General features: G+C 43.1%; 1 pseudogene; it reads right to left on the bottom strand.

Annotated features, from left to right (window-relative positions):
* Positions 1-210: 210 nt before the first annotated feature.
* LOC132500410 (vacuolar protein sorting-associated protein VTA1 homolog) lies at positions 211-9,624 on the bottom strand (annotated as a pseudogene).
* Between the last annotated feature and the right edge of the window lie 1,822 nt (positions 9,625-11,446).

Raw genomic sequence — 11,446 nt, 5'->3', positions numbered from 1 at the left:
AAATAAAACCATGAGATATTTAAAGTGTACAATGTGGTGATTTGATATATGTATACATGTCACAAAATAAGTTAATCCTACTTTGTAAAATGAACATTTCCATTGCACATCACCACTAAAACCTAGTGCTGTCCAAAACATCACTGATGCCACTAGTAAGGACGTGATCCGGGGTTTTCTAGACACTCATCCACTTGTGACTTCCTGGCCTCACGTCCCCCTGCTGGTGCACTGCGTGCCCAGCACCACGTGGGCCTGAGGGCACACAGGGACAGACAGACGCGACCCCCGCCGAGCAACGCATCTCAGGGCAGAAGCCGCTGGGAAGGAGGACGCGGCAGGTGCTCAGGGACGCGAACTCGGTTTGCAAAACTAGTCAGACGATGCCTGCTCGTAACATTGTGACTCACTGGAGTTCTGACACGGCTGTGACTCAGGGCACCACTGAGATAAACACAGAACAGAGCTGTCGTTAATTAATGATCTGATTTCAGACCTTTAACACAGTTTCAACATGTTTAGCTTCCAAGGGAAGTGAATTCTTGGACTGGGAGTGGCCCCGTGGCTGAGTCCCCTCGGGATCACACGGGCAGCTGCACAGGCCACCACGTGGTCCCGCGGCCCCCTCCCTGCACCCCCCTTCTCCTGCACCAGCTCTTCTCGGCCTTCGGGTTTCTGAGCCTGCAAAGCAACAACGGCGCATGCAGACTAAACCCACCTCCAGCTCACTGATCTCCATGTAAGTGTCATTCCTTCAAAACGAGCAGCCCTCATGCTACTGCCTGTCTGGCCAAGTCACCCCGATAGCAAATAACCCTTTAGAAACACCCCTGACTTACCTGCATGCCACAAAGCCTTTCACAACAAGTGTTTTTACTCCCAATAACTTTCTTGTATAGCATGTGTGTTTCTATAATTTTCTTTTGACTAAAGGGTACAGAACAACATAAGAATAAAAATCCCATGATTGCAGTAAAGCATACCTTACCTATTCAAAACGTATACAAATAACTTTTGTAAAAAAGAAACACTTTTTATCTGTTTTTCTGGTCTACAAACTCCAGACACATGAATGACAGAGGCTTATGTTCTTTGAAGGCCTAACATCCAGCCCAGCACAGAGTAGCTGCTTCTTGAGCGTGGGCTGCTTCTTGCTCTGGGAAGATGGGCCAAGGTCAGTGCCATCAGAGTCACACGGGGCTAGTTCCATTCTTCCTTCCAAGGTTCCAACTTAGGATCTGGGAGCTTCATTCTGAATCAGATAAACTTTCCTGATATTTGATTATTTCCTGTGTTATTTGTTTAATCCAAGACACAGAAAGTTACCTGAATTAAAGCATCCTTCACCACACTGCCTTTAAAAGCAAAAGCAACCTGGGATTGGGTATTTCCAGGATTGTGCAGGAGACGCACAGGACAGAGCTTGCTTCTGAAGGGGGGGGGTGGGCACAGGTGCAGGAGAGACGCTCCCTTTACAGCCTGTGGAACATTGGAAACCATGTCCCATATCTGATCATTAACTGTTCGAAGTGAGCACAGTTAAGTGTCCCAATAGTAAGTCTATTGTAAGTAAGTAATAGGTTTATTGTACATAAAATGGGAAAACAAAGTATAGACCATCCCACACTCATCCTTTCTTATCTTTGTAATTGGCGAGTACACCTGTGTGCAACCCAGCCAGTTTCTGCAGACTGTCCCCCAAATCAAGCAGTTCGGCCCTGAAGGAAACAGAAATTGGGTGTCTCAGCCTCCAGGTCACCACAAACACCACGTGTCAGGCCAGCACCCAGCACTTGCGGGGGCACGGTTCCTAGGGGGGCAAAGAGGGGCCAGGCCCTGAGGGAAGGGGGAGCCCGCTGTGCACCCCGTGAGCAAAGCCACGGAGACAGGCCATGCCGAACAGGACACGCGGGGCTGGGGCCGCCCTCCTCGACATGAGGGTGTGGAAGAGGGCCCGGCAGTGGGAGCCGGGGTGGGAGCCGTGAGCTGTGTGCCATTTCCAGGTAGGGCTAGGAAAAGCTTTAGAGACCAGTTTACAATTATTGTAAAATTTAGGAGAATGAGATGCAGAAAGATTAAGTAATAGTTCTATCAGTCAGGGCTGCCATTTTGATACCAGGCCTTGTGATGCTAGCGTGGTGCATGGGTATACGTGTGTGTCTGTATGTTCATACGTCTGTGCACGCATGTGTCTGCACACATCACACACACTTGGTGTACCTGCATCATCACACCGCCGTGCGTGATCTGTGACTGGACACACCCCCAGCTCCCGCCCCTCATCTGGTGCTGAGGGACATCCAAGTGACATCAAGTGGTAGATGAAGGGCTGCCTCCCGTGCTCCAGCTCGGAGGGATCCACCTTATGACCCAGATGTGGGCAGTGCACGTGGACACATGGACTTTGGTAATAGGAATTCTCACAGAGAGCACCGTCTTTATGGGACCAGAAAGGACGGACTTCTGTTTCCTCCCAGCAGCTTCACTGCGGCTCTTGACCTTGACAGCCCCAGAGGTGACTCGCCTTTTCTAGAAGCTGGATGAGATCCTTCAGTTTTCAAGATGTTAGTTTCCGCCTCTGGACAGCAGTGTTTATTTGATTCAAATCATGCAAAAGCTGGGTGACTTTTAAATAGCTTCTTCTCACGATTCTCAGATTACTTCACTGTGATAGAAAAAATAAAAGAAAGTGGGCAAGAGAAGAGTAAAACACACCAATTAAGTGACAATACAACAGAATGACAACGCTGCTAATTTTACCAGACTGGAAGCTGGGGTACTTAATTCACATAATCACAGCTATTTCCTCCAATACCTAAAGTAGAAAACAAGTACAACTGAATTGGGAGATCAGGATTGACATATATACACTAATATGTATAAAATAGATAACTAATAAGAACCTGCTGTATAAAAAATAAAATAAAATTCTAAAAATCCAAACAAACAAACAAAAAACAAATACAGCTGAACGGCCAGTGGTGTGATGGGTTTGGATTTTGCAGGCCAAATGAGGATGTGCCTCTAACTACTAGCCTAATAGACTCTACTGAGTTCCAAAACAATCACAAGATCAGCTAATTCACCACAGTCGGCTGTATCCCATTGAATTCCGAGGAGCTGATACCAGAGGCGGGCGCTGGACTCGGGCCGTGTGCTGATGAAACAGCCCCTGAGGGTGTCTTTACCCTGGGGGCCCATGTTCCCCCCAACCCCGGTTGCTGTCCAGCTCCCAGAGGCCATGCGTGCGGGTCCCCGGGATCTATCCTCAGCCCCTTCCTCTCCCCACTCCCTGTTCCTCCTACAAAACCTGGTGGGTTCCCCATGACCTCAGCCTCACTTATGTTCTTCCAGATTCACAGGTCCAGACCCAGACTCTCTTCTGAGCCCCGTGTTTCCAGGCACAAAGTGTTGTTAACCAGAGTTTCCTGGTGCCTGGGATTCACCTCAGAAAGAGGACACTGTTTCCATCACCCCCAAAGCCCCCTCGCACCTTCTGGGACAGGTTCGGCAGCAGGAGTCTCTCAGGGGGCAGCTCTGACCCCGATGACCTGTGACCTCGTCCTCCGAGCCCCCCCAAGAGGGCCCCTCGTCCCTCTCGCAGATGACTCCTCAACTGTTAACGTTTTCCACGGACTGTACGCTGAACCCTCACAGCAATCTAAGGACTGAGTGTTATTACTCAAATTTTATAGATAAGAAAACTGAAGTTTCAAGACATTAGCCCAATGACGGATACCACGCAGCTGGGGAGATAGAAAACCATTGTCAAGGGCAGATCTGTCTCCCCACAAAGCTCAGACTCTTGAACCAAAGGAATTTCAACCTTGTGTGTGAACCACATGTCACAAACTAGCACTTCAAGGAGAGCCTTGGTCAGCGTCCCCGGTGCCAGGTGACCATGAGGCATGGAGAGAATCTACAGGTGAGTGTGAGTAATAAGGGTAAAGAGTAAAGAGCGGGGGTCAGGAGCTGGGGATGGTATTATAATCCTGACTTTTCATGATCTCACATTTTCAAGTCTGCCCCACCCACACTAGAACCAGAATTTACTTATCAATCTAAAACAGATCTCATTCAAAGTAGATCTGCTGTCTTCTGATTCTTTACACCTGGAATGGCTGTTCACTGGCCGGCAGGTGAACCCCGGCTTTCTTAGGAAGCATCTAGGGATCTGCCACCAGCCAGCACGTCCACCTTTGTCTTCAGTGCTTCAGTGGTACCACTCAGGGGGCACATCCACCAGGATCCCTCTCTCTCTCTGTGTCTTCCATATGCTATCTCTTCTCTCCAGAGTTCCTGTCCTGTCCCCCAGGCTTATTCACCTATTACCACTTTCTTATCCCTGGAAACTCAGTTCACAGCTAATTCCTCTGGGGCACATCTGCCTGGTCCCAGAGACTGGGGAGAGGGCCCTTCTCACACTCACTGCTGGGAGCGGTGTCCTGGGAATTCTTAGCCGTGTCATGTGTTGGGGTGACCTCTGAAGACAGAGTGCAGCAAGGATGGTGCTGAGAGTATTTGGACTTCGGGGGCATATGTTTAGACGAGGTGGTGGAAGAACACGCAGAAGTAAGGAAGATGTCCCATCAGTAGGAAACCTGTGACCTGTGCCCCTCCCTCACCCCTTGCCTTCCCACTGGTCCTGTGGGCGGCCTGATACTGGGGGTCCCGGGTCCCCATGTCCTGCATCAACCTCTCACCAGCAGTGGGACCTCTCCTGGGACCAGGTCTGATTTTGAAAGCTCTAAGCCTGGCTCTGATACCATATGATATCACTTATATGTGGAATCTAAAGTATGACACAAATGAACTTATCTACGAAGCAGAAACAAAATCACTGACCTAGAGAACAAACTAGTGTTTTCCAAGAGGGAGGGGCCTGAGGAGGGATGGAGTGGGAGGTTGGGGTCAGCAGATGTAAGCTTCTATATATGGAATGGATAAACAACAAGGTTCTTCTATAGAGTACAGGGAACTATATTCAATATCCTATGATAAACCATAATGAAAAAAATATTTTAAAAAAAGAATAACTGAATCACTTTGCTGTACAGCAGAAATTAGCACATTGTAAATCAACTAGACTTCAAAAAAGTATATATTGATTAAGAAAAAGAGCCCGACTCTGACTGCTTCCTTTGTTCCACTCAGTTTCATTATGTATTTTTTCTAAATCCTTGCTGTTCGGGCTGGGGGTGGGGATTGAAAGCATGAATTCATGGTGTCATCTTGATTACGGCTCCTTGACTTTTCACAACTTTTCACTACCTTATTTAAACCATTTACCCCCAAACACTTGAATTAAAGTGGCACTATCCTCAGTCTCCAGAGATCACCTGATTGTCGAAGGCATCCTCTGCCAGGAGTAGGGCTGGTTGCAGTCCCCCAGCTGGAGTGTATACACAACATTTTCAGATGTAGACAGCCTTCTCAGAAGCAAAAATAGCCACACCAGAGATCCCCCAGGAGGTGCAGGCTCCACGTGGCTGCGGAGATCTGTCCGTCCTGCCAGGACATCTGTGGCACTTCCCTGTCCAGTGGTCTTGACCCAGCATGTGACCCAGGGCCGCTCAGGCCAGGGGTGAGAAGGCCGTCCCAGTTGTGCAATCAGCCTTGCAGACACAGCCTCCTCACTGAGGAAATGTGATCACACCTCGCCTTCTAGATGACTCATTCCCAGACTTTCATCCCGACAGGCAGGGCTGTGTCTGTAGTTGCCTGAAAATATTCTTTCCATTTCATCATAGTTTAATATTCTATAGACTTGAGCTCTTCAACAGATAATTGAAACCATCCCGAGCTTCTCAGGGCAGGAGCCCACTGAGGAAAGTCTAATAAGATGTTTCCGAATATTACATATAGCTATTGTATATGTCAGACCTTTTATATTACTCATTTGACATCCATGTTTGACATTTAAACTTTAAACTTGACATTTAAACTACCAAATGATTAATCAAAACATTCAAAATAAGAGCATTTTACAAACATGACTAAATCATATGGTTTTAATTTATTCATTGCAAGCTAATAGTTAAAATTAGGTGGACTGAATCAGAATCTCAGAATAAAGTATATTATGTGCTCCCATGAATTTCTTACAATTTAAATAGTCTCTGCATTCATGTCAACACCATTTCTAAGGTGGAGTTTCCTTACATGAAAGCAAGAAGAGTTCCACAATTTCAAACATCCTATAAGCATTTGTTTAACACAGATATATTTCAGAGCCACACAGAAATACTCCACTGTATGAACCAATCTTTACTTGAAGAAATATCATGGACTCGATACGCTAATTGTTTACCCATTTCCTTAGATTCCCTTAGGTCCTCTCCATGGTGGTTGTTTAAATCTCTCTCTCTCCTAAACATCACCCCATAGAACCCATATGCAGGAACTGGACTTGATTTTTTTAATAAAATATGTTGAAGTACAATTTACATACATCCTTTAAGGGAGAAAGGAATTGATACAGGTCAGAAATTTGGATCTGTCTGAAAAAGGAAGAGCATTGGAGGAAGAAAAACTTAAGGTAAAATGAAATCCTTTATTTTTCATATTTTAATTGATCTAAAAGAAGCAGTTTGTTTAAAATAACAGTAGTAACAATGTATTGGGAATTAATAGTATGCGGATAAAGGGAATAAGTGACAGGAGGGAGATATTGGGAATAATTTATAATGAGGTGCCTACATTATTTGTGAAGTAGGAAAGTGGTATTTGAAGGTGGACTTATATTCACTGAAAATTCATATTGCAAACTCTAAGACAACAACTAAAAATGTTTATTAAAAGTGTATAAATAATATGCTAAGAGAGGAGATAAAATAAAATCACAAAGTGCTCAATTAAAACCAGAGAAGGCAGAAAAAGTAGAAGAAAAAATAGAAGCAAAAAACAAGCACAACGAATAGAAAATAGTTACAAACATGGCAGATATTAATCCAACTATATCAGTTATCACTTTAGATGTGAATGATCTAAATATACCAGTTAAAATACAGAGAATTCAAGAGTGGATGATAAAACAAGACTCAACTATTATGTTGTCTACAAGAAATCCACTTTAAAAACATAAACTTCCACAGATTAAAAATAAAGGGATGGAGAAAGATACACCCACAGTAACACTATCCAAAAGAAAGCTGGATTAGCTACGCAAATTTAAAAGAAAAAAAAACTTCACAAGAAAAATTGTTGAGGATAAAGAAGGACATTAAATCATGGTACAAGAGTTAATTTCCAAGAAGACATAACAACGCTTAAAATGTATGCACATAACAACAGAGCAGCAAAATATGTGTGGCAAAAACTGATAGAATTGCATGGAGAAATAGAGAGACTCACTATTATAACTGGAGACTTTAATTCTCCACTTTCAGTAAAGATAGATCAAGAAGACAGAAAATCATAAAGGAGAGGTTTGACCTGACCAAAACTATTAATCAACTTGATCTAATTGGCATTTATAGAGTATTCTATCCAACAATAACAGTAGATACATTCTTCTCAACTCACCTGGAACATTCACTAAAATAAACAACATTTTGGCTCATAAAACACAATTGAATTTTTTTATATATATAAAAGAATCCTTGTTTTTATTTTTACGTTGACACAGTAAGTCCATAATTCCCATCATTACATGTACAGTAACAGCCAAAAATCTAAACTCATGATCATCTACACGATTCATAGTCAAACTCTGTGGAATCCACATGGCATCAGAGGAGAACCTAACATAAAACACCAAGGTTCCAGGTATTACTATAAATGTCCTCTGTTCACTCTCTGATACATGCAGTCAAACCGCCTACGAAGTAATTCACCTCAAGTTTCAGTGGATAAAAGAAGCAGCTGAGGGGCTTCCCTGGTGGCGCAGTGGTTGAGAGTCCGCCTGCCGATGCAGGGGACGCAGGTTCGTGCCCCGGTCCAGGAAGATTCCACATGCTGCGGAGCAGCTGGACCCGTGAGCCATGGCCGCTGAGCCTGTGCGTCCGGAGCCTGTGCTCCGCAACGGGAGAGGCCACAGCAGTGAGAGGCCCGCGTACCGCAAAAACAAAACAAAACAAAAAAAAAGAAGCAGCTGAGAACCAACACCATTCTTAAGTCTAAACGTGATTCTACCCCTTTGTCTTGCTAAATTTCCTTCCATGAAAGTTTAAACTTTTAATACAATTATATTTTACATGAATATAAATCAAAGTTTAACATAATCTCTTTCATATTCACCCTGTAATATGAATAGTCCAATGGCTGGTAAGCTAGAATAGTTCAAAAATCTTTATTACAAATTAAATTTAGGATTTTATAGCAAAGTAATAATATGTTCATCTGAACATTATAAATTTGAAAAAATTCTCTTAATGTACGCAAATTGAGGTGCAAAGCTTATTTTCAACATATAATTTGTATGTGCCCTCATTTTTTGAAGCGGGGTGCAGCGGGCACTTTTAGGACCCAGCTTACAGCAGCCCTACGTCCCCAGAGATTATTGGGTCCACTAATGGCAGTGGAAACTGGTCGAAGCTGCATCAACAGAGTCTGCATGCAAATTTCATTGTCAGAGTCAGCAGAAATGAAGTCTTCCTTGTTGCCTGTGCTCCAATCGGCTGAAGATTGAGTAACCGATCGTTGGCTCCGCAGGCCAAAGTTACACGGCTCTGCTTTGCAAAGGCTTCACTCTCTGCCTGCAGACAGTAACTTGAGGGCCTCTGAAGGCTCTGCACAGCAGGGCTGAACGTTCGCATTGCTGTGCACTGCCAGCCAGCACGCCTGCAGTGCATCTGAGCTCGAGCCACGTCCTCCGGTGTTAGAACAGTATCCCCCCCCATGGAAACTGTGGATAAATGGCCAGAAGAACCCGTGGCCTAGGTAGGACAGTACCAGATTCACCTGCGCTGTGAGGCACTGCTGCCGCTGTATCTGCCGGGACGTGCGCACGGAGAGGGCTCTGTTCCAGAACAGCTGCCTGGGGGCGTGCTCTCTGAGTCCTCAGTTGAAGATGAAGATGATTCTGATTCAAGTGGGTCAAGTGGGTAGAGGGCTGCTCCACCTTCTTTATTTTCTTCAACATCAGTATCTTTCCAATTCTAACAGGTCTTCCTTGAGGCGTCTCCCCATGCTTTAAAAAAGTATGGATATATGTCACCCCACCTTGTATATTTTCTATGTTTCACACTGTCATCAGTGAGTTCTTCAAAGACTGTCATGACAGCTATTAAGGATTGCAGGATAGACGGACTTGATCTTGTGAAAACAATGGCGCTATCTTCATTGTCTGCACACAAAAACGTTTCAGAGCATAATTCTCCAAATGGACAGAACCAGCTATTTCTTTTTTTTTTTTTTTTCTTTTTGCGGTATGCGGGCCTCTCACTGTTGCGGCCTCCCCCGTTGCGGAGCACAGGCTCCGGACGCGCAGGCCCAGCGGCCATGGCTCACGGGCCCAGCCGCTCTGCGGCATATGGGATCCTCCAAGATCGGGGCACGAACTCGTATCCCCTGCATCGGCAGGCGGACTCTCAACCACCGCGCCACCAGGGAGGCCCCAGCTATTTCTTGAGTAACAATTTTATTACCACCCAGCTGTTTCTTAAGAGCTTTGAACTGATCCATTCGCTTTTGATAAAAATTCACATTTAGGAGTTTTACTAACAATCTTCATTCCAATGTGCATAACATATAAATGGCAGTAGTCAGCCAGCCCAGATGACACTGCCTGCTTTTACACTGTGGGGGGGTGGGGCTCATCACTCCAGGAGCCGCTTTCTGCTCCACAGTTGAACAATTTTAAAATAATAAAAAGCATACAAAATATGCTCTCAGACCACAGTGGAATTAAACTAGAAAAAAATAACCAAGATACCTGGAAAATCCTCAAATAATTGGAGATTGTACTGGGTTGAGCAGGGCACCACTCACCCCCCAAATTCATGTCTACCTGGAACCTGTGAAAGTGACCATATTATTAATTATTCCATTAGTTATATTAATAGAATATAAAAATGGAATAGAATAGAATAGAACATAATATTTTAAACTGGGTGATAATGAAATTGGTATAAGAAAATTTGTGGAATGTAGCTACTGCTGTGCTAGAAAGTAAATTTATAGTCTGAAAGTTTATTTTAGGAAAGACAAACAACAAAACTCAATGATTTAACTATACAATTGAAGAATTTTATAGAAAAAGAGAACTTTAAAAAAACAGCAAAAGAAAGGAGATTTTTAAAATCAGAGCAAATAGTATGAAATGGAAAAGAAAACACACACAAGAGAGTAGCTACAAAATCAGAAACTGTTACTCTGAAAAGACTAAACAGCAACAACAAAAATGTAAAGCCCCAGAAACACAGAATGAGAGGAAAAGAAAGAAGAACAAAATTACCTCTACCAGGAAGGAGAAGCAACAAATGTCTAAAACACTGGTATAGACAATTTATGGTTTAATAAATTTGAATATTTAGATGAAATGGATAAATTCCTAAAATAACACAGCCAATTAAAACGGACACTTTTCAATGTTTTTGGGTCCATGTGACTCTGTAAATGCCCCCCACATTTTTGCGCTCATAGTAGCTGTAGTTTGCTCCATTACTAGTAATAGAATAATTCTTGCCTTACACAGCATACCTGTAAGTTGGACAATAATTAGGGAGCGAGCACACACTGTGTCTTATTATGGAGTTTCATCATCCCAGGTGACTGCTTTTATATGTCACTCATTCTCTATTCAACAAATACTTACTGGGTCTCTGCTGAGTCAGGCCCTGGGGCAGAATCATTAATAAAGCAGACATAATCTTTCTAATTTTTATCATGGAGTTTGAAATGAGCAATACTGTATTTTTAAAAGTTATATATTTGCTATGCCTATATATTTATACTAAACAAATCATAACTCTTATGACTAAAAGCACATGATTAGTTAAATATAGAAAATGTAATTTTGCTGTACACCTGAAACCAACACAACGTTGTAAATTAACTGTATGCCAATATAAAATAAAAATTAATTGGGAGATTGGGATTGACATATATACACTAATATGTATAAAATAGACAAGTAATAAGAACCTGTTGTATAAAAAATAAATAAATAAAACTCAAAAAAAACTAATTAAAAAGAAAGAAAATCTATTAAAGTTGATGATATGCTTGCAACATGCTTAGTCAGGCTCACAATATGAAACATCCTGTAGATGAAGTCAAATACCTTAATTTTATAAAACATACCCAATCCCACATGAAGATACACTCAGGAGCAGTCAGGTAGCGCATCGCACTTGAAAGAGAAACGCCCTCATGCTGTTTAAGATTCAGCCACGGGGGCAATGGTAAGTGGCTGTTAAAGTGCAATGGATAAAACTGTCTTATCAAAAGAACATAAGAATGTCTTAATCGTACTTGATTAATGAGCTCAATATTGGCATTCTGT

The sequence above is a fragment of the Mesoplodon densirostris genome, chromosome 12 (assembly GCF_025265405.1).
Source record: "Mesoplodon densirostris isolate mMesDen1 chromosome 12, mMesDen1 primary haplotype, whole genome shotgun sequence".
Classification (NCBI taxonomy): Eukaryota; Metazoa; Chordata; class Mammalia; order Artiodactyla; family Ziphiidae; genus Mesoplodon; species Mesoplodon densirostris.
Note: the sequence above shows the minus strand (reverse complement) of the source record. Positions and strands in the feature narration are given on the sequence as shown.